Source organism: Athene noctua, chromosome 13 (assembly GCF_965140245.1).
Source record: "Athene noctua chromosome 13, bAthNoc1.hap1.1, whole genome shotgun sequence".
Lineage (NCBI taxonomy): Eukaryota > Metazoa > Chordata > Aves > Strigiformes > Strigidae > Athene > Athene noctua.
In genome coordinates, this window is record NC_134049.1 from 6,468,408 (window position 1) to 6,484,830 (window position 16,423).

The window sequence follows — 16,423 nt, forward strand, 5'->3', positions numbered from 1 at the left end:
GCATTCCTGATGATAATTTCAGTGCAGAGGGAGAGAATAGATTGGGAGGCACAGTCCCATCAGGCCAGGACTGGAGCCTCATGGAAAAATCTTGTGGAAGAAACTTCATTGCCTTTTCTGCTTGTGTTAAAAGCAGACTTGGCTTCTGACATTATACTGCCATGAATTTAAAGCAGCTGCTAGTTCATTTGGAAAAGTGAAACCACAGACAGTTCTAAATAAACCAGTTTAAAGAAATGACCGCTTACCTTCCGTCTTCCCTCATACTTTAAGGGCACATGTTTGATAAAGCTGCACAGCAATTTATTTCTTATATTTTAAAAAAATTAATTATGATTTAGATTGAAAAAGTACAAGCAAGTGCTCATCCTTTGGCCTGGAACCCTTGATGGGAGCCTCTTGCAGGAGTTAGCGAGGTCTAGCCAAGTCATAACAAGAGACCTGTCAAGCAAGGAACCCCCTCCTAGGGTTTCCTCCTGCCCAGGGAGGGGGCTACTGGAGACAATGGAGGTGCCAGCTGTGAGAGAGCCTTGTGGGAGAGGACGTGATAAGAGATGAACTGATACAGGTTTTTGAATGAAAATCAAATGTCTGGAAACTGCCATTAGGTGATGATACAGTGTGTGAAAACAAAGGGGTCTAAGAAAAGCGTTATCTACATTAGCATTTTGGTTCGAAGACATAGCATTTTGGGGACCAAATCCCAGGGTATTGGATCAGTTTGCAGAATAGTTTTGGAACATGTGATCTTGGAGAAAATTAAAACAGAAACTTCACTCTAGGTTTGCACCTCATTTGCTCCAAGCCCTAATGGGCACACTGCAGCCTGTACCGATGACTGATCCTATGGGTGATGTAAAACCATGTGTGTGGGAGACATTTAATGTGGGGACCAGACTAAACCTAGTCTAAAGTGAAACCCTAGAAAAGTAGACTGTGTAAGCATAAAGGCCTGAGAACAAATTGTTTTGGTGTATGGATACATTCCTAATGTGCCCAAATTACTTGCTAATGTACACGTAACTTATGTTGACACACAGGCAATTATTCAGTTCTGGTTTTATCTTTTATTCTGAGAATTACTCCAAATCTCTGCTTTAGTGCTTTCTGGTAGAAACGTAACAGCTACATCTGTTTCTGCAAAACGGATTGGCCATGCATCTGCTCTTTAGTGAAAAGTCTCCAGTAGAATTCTCAGTCTCCCACCCAAACATAGATTCAGGAAAGGACACACCAAACCTGCCGAAAAATCCTGGATTTAAGTCTTTTGTCATTTTAGAGCTGGAGAGATTAACATCGCAAAGACACAATGGAACTGTGTCATCCTCAAGATTCCCGTACATATCATTCATGCCCCTACTCATCATTCTATTTTCCCTCACATTTTAGGTGATTCATTTAATCAGACAGAAGAGAACAAAACAGGCAGAAATCAATCTGTCTGCAGAGAAGCTATTTTTATTCAAAACTGTTTAGAATAGCACACACTTTTTCCTGAAATGTGTTCAAAGATCATAATTTATATGACAGAATGGTGAATGTGCCCATGTAATTTCTGTTGGATATTTTCAATTTCAGAGAAAACAGGAGCTGCTTGAAAGCTAAGAATTGCTAAAATTATCAACATGCTACCACTTGAACTCTCGAAAATGCCCATAAAAATGAAATGATAGCAGTGAATTAACATTAAGAACTCTGGTATATAACAGGAAATTATGCTTAAATCTGGGAAAAACAATAGGTAGTAAGAGTTTTTATATCTGGGAAGGATTTCCTTGTTTTATTTCTACTTTTAGACATGGCATGAATTCTACTGAAACATGTGGAGCAGTTTTAGTGATTTACATATCTGAGAATTTTCCCTGGTGACAAAAATAGCAGGAATTTTATTTTTAAAACTTAAGTAAGATGCTACCTAATCTGATTGCAGGGGCTACAGAAACTTTTATTTCTACCTACTGCATTCAGATCTATTAAACTGTAATATTCCCCAATCAGATGCGTAACAATGCTTCTGATTTACAAATCCAAATGAATCACACAGAGATGGCATACCAACCGGGTATCAAGGGGCTTGCATTCATTCTTACTTCTAAAGAAAATTAATTATTATTTTAAACCGTATTCCCAAAATGAATCTGGGTGTGTAATCTGTTTGTGTCAGAACAACAGCACTGGCATGAGCAGAAGTTCTAATTGTTAAATCTTAATTCCCTCTGTCTCTGGGTACTATTTGAAATACTTAGGATATGCCATCTATTTTCATTAAAACTGTTCATCTGAAATCTGCTTACAGTTCTTCTCTAGTATAGTTTTGAATTCACCATTCACAACTACTTCCTGGCAGTGCTATCTCATTATTAACATTCTGCCTTTTCTGTTTGGCTATTGCATAAATAACTAAACTGGCCAAACCCCTCTGGGTGACAGATGACAGCAACATGAAAAAAAAAAATAAAAAAAATTCCCAAACTCTGAAATTAATGTCCTGGAATGGGGAAATGAACAGATTTCTCAGAATCATACCTGAGCTATGCATGGTTCAACCAAAGGTCTGAAAATTCCAGTGTGATTGAGTTTTACTTGGGGGGATATTTTTTTAAAATGTAATTTTCACATATATGTTGTTACAAATTTACGTTGATGAGTATTACTGTGGCGAAACCAAGCCCTCCGGGACTATCTGTGTTTTTCTGTCTGTCATCTTTGTGAAAAAGAAACTGAACTTACCTTTTTAATTTTTCAGAATTCATGTTGTGTTACCCAGTGTCACAAGTCCTTCCAGACTTTTAAACCTGCTTTGTGGTTTTAACTTAGTTTCAAGAAGAAAGTGTTTTACTTATTAATGATTGAAGACACAATAATGCAGGATTTCTTTGAGTTTTGCCAGTTTGGATCCAACCACCTCATTTAGCAAGATGTTATATCATCTGAAAAAGAATACCTGCAGCAAGTACTGAAAGTGAATCAGTAATCTGAATTTCAAGGTCAGTAGTACATTTTGTGGCCAGACACCTCTTGGTGCTTGGCACTGCTGGTCTCTGCAGGCCAGAATATGGGTTTAAAAAGACAGCAAGAGAAGAAACCTAACCATTACTTAATGACATACACATGGTGACTGAAGACATAGTGCTACTGGGAAAATTAATCAATTCTTTTAGTCCTCTTATAATTAGGTTTGCAGTCTTCAGGGAAGAGCTATGGTTAGGAAGATAGAGAACAAGTGCTTCTAGAAGGAGGAAAAAAAAGCCAACCTTGAAACTCTTTCAAAAATGTGGACAAAGGAAAAATAGCCATTAATTTATCAGCTTAATTAATATCTAAATATAAATGCCAACCTGGCCTCTCTCTTCAGTCTAAATACGCACTTTACTGTATTTTGCCTGCTGATAAGAACTAGGGGCCATTGAGGCAGCTGCTAGACAGGCATTATCATGCCACTATTTCCTAGTGACTGCCAGTTTGCCTAATGGAACCTGAAAGCTCCCCAAAATGCTATGGCATTCCTGGGTTACGTTTTCACATGGAAGAAAAAAAAAAAAAAAAAAAAAAAATCAGAAAGAAATCACATCAGAATGTCCCATTTATACACCTAAAGCTGGGCATAGAATGATGAGACGGTGTGGTGGATCTGTTATGCAGCTTCCTCTTCACACAGCCCAGTTTCAAAGGATTTGTGGAAGCTAAAGACTGAATAGCTCAGGATGCAGCACAGAGTGGTAGGATTTGTGTTGTTCCAGCAGACCAGGGTCAGCAGCCTTGCAAGCTTGCCAGACAGTATTTTCTTTTCCCAAATTAGAAGTTGAGTGTGCCAATAGTAGGTTTCCTGGTTAATTCTGTACTGTAAATTGAGGGAACCAGGTGCCCTGGCCTCATCCAGAGTCAGGATGGAGCTAAGCAGTGAGTTCGCAGTATTTCAGTGCTGTCAAATTCAGCAGGAGCAACCCCTGCTTGCCATACAAGGGGTATGTCAGCCAGTCATTGGTGAGAGTACCCTAGAAATCAACCCTTTTGTTACAGCATCTGAGTTTAAAAGAAAGCTTTGTTTTTCAGAAATCTAGCTGATTAAAAAAAAAGAAAAAGAAAAAAACCAAACAAAAAACCAGCACTGTGGGTGTGTGCAATATCAAGAAGGGAAAATGTACGCCAGAGTAATTACTTTCTTTATTTGAGACCTCCTTCAATTATTAAAAAAGAAGCAAAATAATTCTGATACTCCTCTACTATTGGACTGAAACATCAGCAAAGTTTCTTTTTCAGTTCTTGGTACGGTACTCCTGTGACACATATCCTCAGCCCAATCCCTATCAGACACTCATTTGTTTTGTACGTGCATAAAACGTTCGGGGGTATGGAATGAACGTTACATGTTGCATTGCTGTAGTCTGCTGCTAATATTAGAACAGAAGGAACAGCTCACTTCCTGGAGGCATCAGCAAGCTTTATTTGCAAATTTTTTCAGTGGTATCAGACATGTGGAATAAATTATCATAAATTGCCTGCGATTAAATGTAAAGTACCAGGAGGATTTGCAGTGGTTAATCCCTTTATTTCTGGGGACTATGAAGAGCAAATTAAGCTGAAGACTGATACATAACTGGTTTTCATTAAAACTAATGCTCTTATATTATACTATTGTTTTGTTTAATTATGGAACATAATTTTAGAACTTATAAACTTCAGGAATAAGGCAGTTAACAATGTGTACTGGCCTATAACTGCTGTTATTCTGTATAAACCGCAAGTAGCTAAACTGATAGAAACATTAAGACTTGCTCTGACATTTCATAATAAACTAAATCTTACTTTGTACTAACATATTACATGGCTATGGCCAAAAGCAGAATTTCCCCCTAAATTCTGCTGAAAGGTAATCTTCTCTTTCCATATATTTTGATTTCAGTAGTTTTGTGATACAGTTTTGCTTTCCATTTAGCTAAAATAGATGAATTTCTGACATCTGAAAGGATTTCATGAGGTAAATGTGAATCTATCTATGTTAAAAAAACTCCAACACCTCAAACAAAATGAAGTGAGCTTTTGTTAACACGCAGAAGAAAATATTGGGGTTTTTTGGGAAGCTGTGCTGCTTCATACTTTTAAAAGGCACATTTGTTTGGAAATCAGTCCTTCTGCAATGTTATATACTACACATCAACATGACTTTATCTGAAAAAGGCTCACTGGAATTACTATGGGTTGTGTGCCTCGTGTATGGCACAGAGTGAGACAAACATGAGAGAGACCAACAGAACCAGTATAGTGTGGAGATTATGTGCTGTGGTGTTCTTGGGTGTGCACCGATTCAGCCAAATGTCAGGAGAACATCTATTTCCTGTTTTTTTAATTATGATTTCAGCTATTATTCACTTCCAAAGATCATGAAATAGTTTCTCCATGGTTATCTTTGTTTATTTTAGTTATTGCTTGTTTTGGGAAGAGACAGCTGAATGGACTGGGAGAACCAGAGAATAGCTGTTCAGCGATATATGACTCTAAACTGAACCTGTTTTACTAAATAGGGCTATTTTGTTTTGTTTTGTTTTGTTCTTGCTATTGAGAAGTGAAACCCTGAAGTAATCCTTTCACAATTTATTTAAAGTAGATTCACTTCATTGTTACCACTTACAATGCTGAAATGTGAATTAAAGATAAACAAAAAGAGAGAGCAAGAAGAGACAAGTTGATGCACTTAGTTTCTCATTTGGTTCTTTCTTTCTTTCTTCTCCTCCTTTTAGGTATCTACCAAAGGAGCAGTCCTCCCTCATGTTTGGAATGTAAATGCAGCTATGTCTTGAGATCTGGACAAGAGGTGCTATCAAAATGAGGTTCTCCTCCCTCAGTGGCAGAGAAGGAAGTTCTGAACTGCTGGTAAGTTCTCTGGGTCCATACAGCAGTCTGATCCTGTTGGCTAAGCGTGTTCTTTCCCCGTAGTCCCTGTGAAGACACTGAGTTAAGTGAATTACCTACGTGGCTACAAGAGTTCAGAGGTAAACCTCTAAGCCTGTGGTTCCATGAGGCAAGGTGAGCTGATCTAGTGGCTCGCCACTGCTGAGAGGATCATCTTGTTCCTTTGCTCCCAGCTAACCAGATCCTTACTCTGTCTAGTCTAGCCCTTGACAGACTCTACGAGCCTCTTCAACCTGTTCATCCAGTATGAAAAAAGCAGGGTTTTCCTGAAACGGAATTGTTTCATGCAAATATTTAAATAGTGCCATGGTTGGTGCAAGGGGCAAGGGTGGGACCATAGCAGAGAAGGGGAGAATGGCATAAGTGTGCACGGAAACAGAATCTTTCCCCTTTTTTTTGTCTTGCTTAGACTCTTGTGAAACTGCACCATGAGATACAGCTCTTAATTATTTGTGGTTTTATTGAGGAGGAAAAGAGAAGGGTTAATTCAGGTAACTGGAAAATATTCTGTTGTTAAAAGGAAAGTAAAAGGTAGTGGAAAAGCATTCGGGGATGCTTTGAGTTAGTGTGTGTGCTCCTTGATTCCCCTGTTTATAGTAAATATTCTTTTTAAACAGGGGCCAAACTAATTAGGCAAGGTCTTTTTTTCAACTCGATGGCATTTTTCTGTGTGTCACACAATGCCTTTGAAGCACCACTCCTGTATGGCAGGGTCAGAAGACCGGCATAGAAAAGAGGACAACGTGTGCCTACAGCCTTGACAAGGGAGAGCACTGGGATTGTGAGGAATCTCTGAATTTGAAGGGTCTGATTTCCTTGTGCATGTCTTCTTTTTCCATCTGGAAATTTGTTTGCTGGAGGAATTTGAGCCTTTTCTACATTTGTCCAGGATTTATGGATATTCAGTAGATTAGGCAGAGACACTGCAGCTTGGAGATTCCAGACACATTCATGTTACATGTTCGGAACAAATACAGAGTGTTTTTGCAGTAAGCCAGATGGGTTTTGGGCACCGTCACAGAAGCGTGCTGTGAAGCTAATACGAATATTCTCCATAATTCCAACATGATCCAGAAGCACTAGACTTAAGTATTTTATAATAAGCATGTAGTTTTCACTGCCCATGAAATCTTGCAAAATATGACAGCCAAGCACTGCTGTAGAGAACTGTGAGACTGTGGCACACAGGAATAGGAAAGAGTGGAAACAAAACTCGTAGTATCAGTATGTGCAGTGAGCCTGGCCAAAACACAAAACATACTACTTTTTGTAAACAGAACTTGCTGGGGTATGCTGAAGGCTGTGAAGATCAGTTCAACAGAAAGCAGCTTTTCCTGGAAGGTAGGATTTTTTTTTTCTGGTTTTCCACAGATTTTGCCCAATTGGCTGTCCCTTCTTTTCAGCAGGTGCACCACATTCTGAAGCACTGGTATGCAGTTCGGTGTGTCTAAACTCCAGGGAACAATCCTGCTTAAAGTTTTTACTGCAAAGTTTCTGTTCCATGGCACTTAACACATCCTTCCCCCCAGGACCCACCCTGTGTTACTGTTGAAGGTGGTACACCATCAGTAGCAGTCTCCTTCAGTCAGATGGGTGTGCTAATATGCTAAAGACAACAGGCAGAGGAAATACTATTCAGAGGCTTTGAGGTCCCCAGGGCTATGACTCAGATTTGGGACAGGGTGCAAGGAATTGCTTTATTTGGTATTGCCTTCTCAAGTGCAGTGTCATTGTTAAAAGTGAAAGACTGATGTGCTCAATTCTTTTCTCCTTGTTTTTAAGGATGAGGTATGTGGATCACACTCCTGCTAAACAGTCATACAAGGTTTCCCATGTTCTAGACGTAACTTGGCAAAGGCTGAGGAATCCACAGTTCAGACTGCTGTTGCAGACGTAATTAACTCCAGTGCCATTACGTGTAATACAGCTACACAGTTCCATACAGGCCATCCAGTGCCTACCCAGTTCTGTGTAATGGGTTCAGAATACTAGTTCACGTGTTCTGATTTAGCATGGGACTATACAAATTCCTCACAACATCTGAAAATTTCTAAGAATGTGGTGTTTACAAGACAGCAAAGTAGAATAGGTGCCCTAACTGCAACTGTAGCAGAAATTACCGGTGTCATGTGGCTTGAGAAGAATAATCATAGTAAAATGATAATTACAATCCTCTGACCTGGCACTGATTTACAGAAGTATTGTGGCTGTTGTTTCTGAATTCTTGGCAGAGAATTCTCTGCATCATAAAACCATTCCTTCAGTCAGATACCACATGCTTTAAGTTTTAGGTTATTTAAAAGACTTCTTTATTTGATTCAGTCTCGGGTTAATTTTATAATGAAGGAGAAAAGAGCTCATTAACTAACAAAGCAATGTTTTTATACTCCGTGGTTTTCCAGCTAGTGGCTCTTAGGAGAGGTAAATCACATGAATGCACCAATATGCACTGTAGACCTTGTAACCCACAGCGAGTTTTTGCAATAAATAAATTTCAGCTTTCTTCTGACTGCAGTCAGGACTGAGGTTTGGTCGTATCAGCACACCACATGTTGCTGTACTGTTATTAATTGTGAGCAGGAGTTACTGAACAAACTCGAGGCAGGGACTGTGCATTCAGTTTCTTATACTGCTCGCATGCACTGATGATCAGCATGGAATACTGGGAATGCTGCATTTCATCTGTCTGACAGGAAGGATTAACTGGGGCAAGCACTGAGATGCACTTGACCTTGAACATTTCTGAAATATAGAAGTAAGAGAAGGTAAATATTGAAGTGAGGGACATCCTGATCCTTTTATCAGAGCTCACTATAAAGTGGGAGGGGGGGTGGGGGTGGGAAGTTACTTTTACTTTTTGTGAATGCCTCAGAATCTGAGCATGCTCTGTCAGCAGGATGCAGAGCAGACTGCAGCTCTGTTCTGTGTCTGTTAAGGAAATGAGCCCCACCTCAGCTAAAATGGGCAAAACATCCTTGGTAAACAGAGCATTGGGCAGAGCTTACACAATTAGCAATTACTCCATGAAACCCAGGCTGGCCACTGCCCAACTTTAACTGAACTTTTATCCTCCCACAACATTTTGTTTAGAAACTATTTTTATTTTGAAACAATAATACTCACTAGCAACACCCATCCTGGAGGACATCAACTGTTCTGACAGCCATCCCAGCTCCCGTTTAAATTGGGAACAGCAAATGCCATCTCTTCTAACAGAAAGGATGAAAAGTCAGTGACTAGTACTTCATGTCCTATACATCTTCATTAATGAAAGGGAAACAAATTGCTCCTACAATGCTGTATTGTTAAAATCAGTCGGGCACAGAGGGTTCCTTACAGTCATTGTGACAATGTGTTTTTCATGATGGAAAGTGAGTATGTTGGAAAGCTGTCAATCAGGGAACAGGCTGAAGCCCCTAAAATTGTCTCTGTCCTCAGATTTGATTGAAACTGTGTGCCAGAGACAAAACGTATTTTGCTGATTCCAGTTTATGTGAGCAAGATTACGCCTCAGTTTCCTTTCAGCAATCGATCTCATTTTGTAATTTCATAAAAAAATGGAACCTTTGGTTCTCTGCTACTCCCAATAATGACTTAGAGGGAGCGTTAGCAAAGTAACTGCTTGCTCTATCACAGTTCTGGAGTTCAGAGTATCTGGGTACTTGCCCAGAGTTACTTCAGATATTCACCACGGATGGTTCCCCAGATCAAGTACCTCCTACCGTTCCTACCAGCATATTCAGCTCTTCACAATCCACAGGCTTCCCAGCGCTATTACATACTGTCTAGTTATACCGCAGCCATGGCCTCCACTTTTTGAAAACAGAATCGAAAGCCACACTTATCAATAGGAAGAGATGTCGAGAAAACATGAGGATAGAATTTACTTTTGTTTCATAATCCAATTACTTCGGATACACTGAATCAATGGGGCTATTCCAGCCCGGAGAATAAGGCCTGCTCATGTGAATACGTGCTTGGAATCCCAAGCTCTGCCAGTTCATGCTGGCATGACTAAAGAGATTCCTGCTTCCAGCTCTCTGCCTGTTCTCCTGCTGGATGCTACCAGGCCAGTGGGAGGGGTGGTTAGGGTGGTCCTGAGAAGGCACAGTCTGGTGTAGCAGAACAAACCGCTGTAAAGTTCAGTTTTTACTTTCCTGTGAGTGGCAGGCACTGAGGACTCTGAGTCACAGTCCTTGATGGCTTTTGACTTCAGCAGCTGAAAAGGTTACTATCCCACTATCACTCATAACTCCAACACAAATTGTAATCAGATCCTCCAATCTAATCACAGGGGGTTAAATTCTGTTCTTTAAAGCAGTATGAATCTGTCAAAATCATTGCTAACATCCAAGGTCAGTAGAGTCGACTAGCCAATATGTTTTTAAATGCATATACACACATGCTTTTAAATACACTCCTGCCAGATAACTCGGATCTCCCAGTAAGTGTTTGATTCCTATACGGTTCTAAAATCAAGCTGGTTTTGTCAGCAGTTTGTCAAATCATACACTGAGTTTTTCACTCCAAGACGAGTAGTAGCGGAGCAGCATTGTGGGGTAAATGATTTATTGCACACATGTTATAAAGGAAGTTGCTCTGAAGAATATGATTTAAATGAGATCATCTGGGGTTTTTTCTCAAGATGGAGTAATAAGAAAATTTTGAATGGATGCAGTTCTGTGCTGTGTGAGGAGCGATCTTGATTTTTTTGTGGGAATGTATCAAAAAAATAAACTATTGGTCTGATTTAGAAAAACAATTTAAGAGCTATTTTGGGAGTATAGTTTCCAAATTCCTACCCTTTGGGTGTAAAGCAGGAAAATGTCTGGATCCGCTGAATAAAAAATTATGCCAGTAGATAACTGTTTGGAGTTATTTTGACTGCAGCCAGCAAATATATCTCATCACCATGGTTGCAAAAACAAACACCCACCAAAGAACTCTATCTGACACCAAGAAAATAATTAAGGGAAATGGAACAATTTGCAGCCCGTATTAAATTCTTCACATTCCCTCACACAAATCAGTAGTTAGAGGAGTGAACTCTGACCCTGATGTGGATATTCTGTTTGAGTTCTTGCCACTCTTGACAGTAGCAAATAGGGCAAATATTACTTAAAAATAGAAAGGAACTTGAGATGTATCTTCTTACTCAGAACGATTCCATCCCACATTTTTGATGATGGATGAGAGGAGGTTAGAATCACATCTCTGGATTTGAATAGAAGAGTGTAGTTTTGCTTTTGAGTACAAATTGAAAATAATTTGTTTCTTACTTCTGGTTTGGGTGTAGTTAAAGATGATGGAACTTCCCAAAAGTGCCTTACTCTTAAGAGTTCTGCCAGTTCAAGTTTAATGGAATCAATCCATGGTTAAGCAAGTAACGCAGCTCTATACCACTAACATAAATCATTTCCTATGAAATGTATTCATATGGTTTTAATCCCAAATATTTTTAATTAAAAATAACAACAATAAAAGGAAGAAAATAAAGGATTATGTATCCAGGGTTAGCTATCCAGAAAAGAAATATAAAAGTCAACACAGATTTTAGTACAGGAGGCACAGCTCACATTGCAATGGCTGCTCTCCTTCCTTGTTGGTGTGTGGTGCAGCCACTGAACCATCAGCATTTAGAGCCAGGCTGAACATGAAATGGATGCTACTTTTTCTGAACGTGGTTGGTTGTAAATAGCCATTAAGTATCATCTCTTCCAGGACCTGAGGTGACCTTTCTTAGCAGGGCAGTCTTGGAGAGAGGGGAAGCCAGAGTAGTGCAGCTGTCCCAAAATAAGGCAACAGCTTTTGGGTATCCAAGCTGTAAGATGAAGATGACACACCCCCCTCAATAAACCCAACAAACAAACCAAAGAAAACTCCAAAACACCCCAAAATACAGCTATTTGGATAAGAACCTCAATCCTCCAATCTCTTATCTATAGTTTTCTGCTCAAGACTGAGCTCAGTCAATCATTTTTCACTTTGCCATGAGTGAGTCAGTGTAGACAAGTTGTACCAGCAATTGTAATCTCCTCCTCCTCCTCCTCCTCCTGGAAAGATCCAGTTTCTCTTAATAGTTCTGAAAGATGGTGAACACCCATGGGACATGCATCCCATTGTCTCATAAGTTGTAATGATGAAATAATACATATACAACTTAAAAATACTGTTTAAATTTTTCCTTCAGAAAAATATGAGAGTTCCTTCCTCACACCCTTTCAATTATTTGGAGAAACTGAATCTGGATGGCTGAAAGACATGTGAATCCATATCACTAGAATATTTGACTCTAATAAATTCCTGATAATATGTTTATTATTCCTGACTGTTCCATCCAAAGAAAAACACTATCTTACTTAACAGGACTTACACTGAAACTAAATGATATGTGCATAGTTACAAAGGTACTGTAGAATTTTAAGTAATACAGTGATGCGCTTCCAAAATCTTTTTGGCACCAGCTTATGTAAAATTAGAGTTTGCATATTTAAATTGGGTAGCGATAAACTTTACAGCAAATATTTCCTAGCTGGGAGAGGAGTGAGGATGTAGTTCCTACCTTATCTTCTTCTAATGTATTTAGCACCAGAAAGTAGGTTGAAATGTACTGAAATAAACATTTTTCAAACAGTTTGTGTACTTTACCTATACATTTTAGATAAGTAAATAATACAAATGCATTCCCTGCCCAGTCAGCAGCTAGAGTGACATCATATAAAGGGAATGTACACAATGCCAAAAGTGTCCTGCTGGTTTGTATTAGCGTCCCTGGTTAGGCACATCCTGTGTAGCACTAGTTAAGCTTTACCAGTTTGAAAATAGACAGAGAGTCTATTTGAACAAAGAGTGAACGAGGAGTTCACTGTGGAGAGAAGCTTCCCTGCACCCAGAAAGGAGAGAGCAAAGCTGTTAGGCACATTTCAGAGGTGGATGCATAGTCATTGCTCTTCAGACACAAATTGGTGGGTTCTTTTTTGGTACAAATTTAACCCTTCCTCCTTCTCAAAAATAGTAACACGGTAAGGAGCGGAATGAGGGATGAATAGTCCTTCTAAATGACCCCCTTCATCCATACAAATCTTGACATGCTTCCCAAAACAGATGAAGAAACTAACCTGGGAACTAAGGAGAAAGCAGTTCCTTAGGCAAGGAGGGGAAAATAAATGCTATTTTGTGTTAAGAACAAATGGTGGGCCACGTTTAGGCCTTATAATGGAGGCTTCTCACAAGGTTTGTTTCTGTGGGACTTTGGTGGGGGTTTTCTGCAGCGGTTGTTACAGTAATGTGAGCAATAACAACACCTATTTCTTGTTATTACTTGGAAAAAGTTCATTTTGTGAGGCTGGATTTGAAAACCTCTATGCTGAGAGGGGAGTGTGGGGTGGCATTTCATCCCTGGATACAAATTCAGCTTCTGATCCTGTCAGTAACAGCTGCATGTGTAACTGTGGAGCTGCTATAGATGAAAGGAACAGCAACTTCTATATGTTTTCCTTTTCTTCCCTGAAGTCCAGCAGCTGTACAATCCCTTCTGAAATATATGTATGCTACAATAGTAGCTAACCTACCTTTATTTTCATTTCATGAGGTGCTGTTTGACAATGCTGGACACAGCCAAAAGAACTTTCTACTAAGTCCCTTACAGAATCCCTTCCTGAATCCTTTGAAATATTAACTTTTGGAAAACATAATCTTATCCTAAATTTCTAATTCTTTCGACAAAAGTTTCAGCAACACAACCTTTGTATGTCTATGGATGATGAAGGCAACAGCAGTTTAATGGTAACTCAGTATGTGTGTAACTTATGTGTCTACAGTAGCCAATTAAAACTGAGCTGATGTCTAGCTGCTGATGATAATAAAGGTAGTATGATCATTGTAGTTAATCAATGGGTGCTTTGAAAATTTAGGTCCTAATGAAGATTAGAGAACTGAGAAAAAAAAAAAAAAACAAAACACCAAAAAACCAACCTTGTATTTGAACTGTGTATTTACTGGAAGATCTCAACCCACTAGTCAGGGGTATATTGAGCGGATGGGTTGGCAGAGACACACAGACAGCTGGTTTTGTCTGGCATACAGGTGTTTAACTTGGCTGCTTGCAGATTAGCTACTAGATGCCAGATTTTTTGAGGGGATCACCTTGTGTAAAAAATATGGCTCTTGTCCATTTCTATAGCAAGTTCAGGGAATGGGGCAGAGTGGCTATTTTCTCTTCCTCATTCACCTCTTTGACACAGCCCTAAAACCCCATTCACCTTCTGCCAGAGTTGGGCCTAGATGGGAGAGAAAACAGTCTTTGCAGTTATGGTAGTGTGGTTTTGCCTTTTCTTGTGGTAGAAAGAGAAGTTGGAGCAAAACCAGACTTGCTGATGTTCAGTATTCGAAGTATTGTTAATGCATTGGAACAGGCAGCCCAGGGCAGTGGTTGAGTCACCATCCCTGGAGGTACTTAAAAGATATGTAGATGTGGTGCTTGGGGACATGGTTTGGTGGTGGGCTTGGCAGTGCAGTGCTAGGTTAATGGTTGGCCTTGAGATCTTAGAAGTCTTTCAACCCAAACGATTCTATGATTCTTCAGAGAATTCTGTTTGGTTTGTTTCTGGTAGACTGACAAACATTAGCTGAGCTCTGTGTGCCTTCATTTGAAATAATGTTTTTTAGTAGTTCCAAGATGAGCTAGTACTTGATTGTAAGTATATTGGGATCCAGTGCTGTGAAATTTTGGGGGTTTGTCCAAAATTTAGACTGCAGAAATAGCTATATAACATCAGCAAAATAATTTTGCTCTTTTCCAAGTTCTAGTGAGCCATAAAGTAAATGTACTTCATGCACTGGTGATAGATGTCATGTGAGAATCTTCAGCAATGGTGTCAGATACAGCACAGTTAATGAAATGATGTCTCTACTAGAAATCTGAGTGTCAAATGCAGACTTAGTATAAGTAGGTTCAATAAATTTGCCCCAATAAATTGACCAAATTGTCATTGGTGTACTTTTCTTCTGATGCTAAGTGTGATTGCAGCTAGAATGATCCAAGACTGCTATTGAAGCTAAAGTTCTCCTGTTGCATTTTTGTCTGGTATTCCAACCTGACTGCCCTGTCAAGAGCAATCACTTGATTCCTTTTGCAACATCTGTCTTTACTGTATGGAATCAGATCTGTAAGGGGCTGGGCAACCTCACTTAAATGCAGACTTAAATTTCTGACTATTGTAAAAGGACAATAGTGAAATGTTAATCTGACTTTGTTAACTTTAGTCAAGAAATATGAATATATGCTGAATGTAATATTTTGTTCTTGCTCCACAACGACTGCTGGTTTTCATTACATTGAACATGTAATTTCTACCGTCAGGATGCTCTTGGTCTGAAGAGCTTGTTGCAAGCATCTGTACTGTGTGTTAAAGAAACTCAAGTGAAGACGCTGAGCTTGTCAACTTCAATTTTTAGCAATAATTTTTGTTGGAATAAGACTGTAGCAGCAGCTATATTCAGTTAACAGGTAGCTCCTAATACATATGTGTGAGTTTGTGTGTTTATGATTAAATAAACAAACACATAAATGAATATTCTGTATATATAATATATATTTTATATATATATATATATATTCTGCAGTATGGTTCTCAGACATTACATTTTAAAATAAAGCTACTGGACCACAGTGACAGCCACTCTTAAGTACTCCATTTCTATGTGTATGCTTGTTTTTTAAAGGAATTATTTTTATTTTTTTTTTAAAGAAAGGAGGATCTGTCAGATAACTGTAGAAAAAGGAATGCATTTATATTTGAGATGAGCAATCCTGTTATGCTATTTCCAAGTCTGATTTAATGCAGCATGTTTTCATTATGTTTCAGAGAGATGGCAAAAGAGGAAAAAAAATCAATGAAAATGCAGACAGAGCCAAGTAAGAGTGAAATAAAACATGAATCAAGAGGAGCCTGTGTGTAAAGAAGCAAAGTGGGAAAATGAAAATTTTAATGCAAATAAGTATCTGTGCCAGTCTACCTTTTAGAGACTGCTCTGTTTCAATGGAAGTTCAGTTAGTAGAAAACCAGGTTTATTAAAACTAAGAAAAGGGAGTCATTCTTTGAAAGTAATATGAATTTAACTGATGGAAGAAACAGGTCCATGAACTGTAGGAAGTTTTATGAACACTAAATATAGTTTGAAAGGTTTGAACTGCTCTTTTAACTCTTAAATATCTTGGTTTCTGTTGTACGCTTGTAAATCATGACAGTTCTCCAGTTATGAAATGTGTAATTTAGTGGATTTCTCTTAAAACCGCAATGGTGATTTTTTTTTAAAGTGTTCTGCATATTCATATTTCTTCCCATGTGATATGACTGACTAAAACTTTGCCACTTAACATGATGTGTCTCGAGAAATGTAGTAGCATCTCTTGATCTATCGTGCGACAGTCCGGTAGTGTTAGAATATTTATGACGTACCTGAGGTATTTCATCACCTGCCTTTAGAACGGGCGTGTAGGTATAAACAAAGT

At 38.9% G+C, this 16,423-nt stretch overlaps 1 long non-coding RNA gene across 1 annotated transcript in view; it reads left to right on the forward strand.

Annotated features, from left to right (window-relative positions):
* The window catches only part of LOC141965672 (uncharacterized), a 36,000-nt gene that overhangs the window by 1,617 nt on the left and 17,960 nt on the right, over positions 1-16,423 (forward strand). The window contains exon 2 of the long non-coding RNA XR_012634493.1: positions 5,739-5,871. This is a non-coding gene — a long non-coding RNA (uncharacterized LOC141965672). The remainder of the gene's footprint in view (positions 1-5,738; positions 5,872-16,423) is intronic.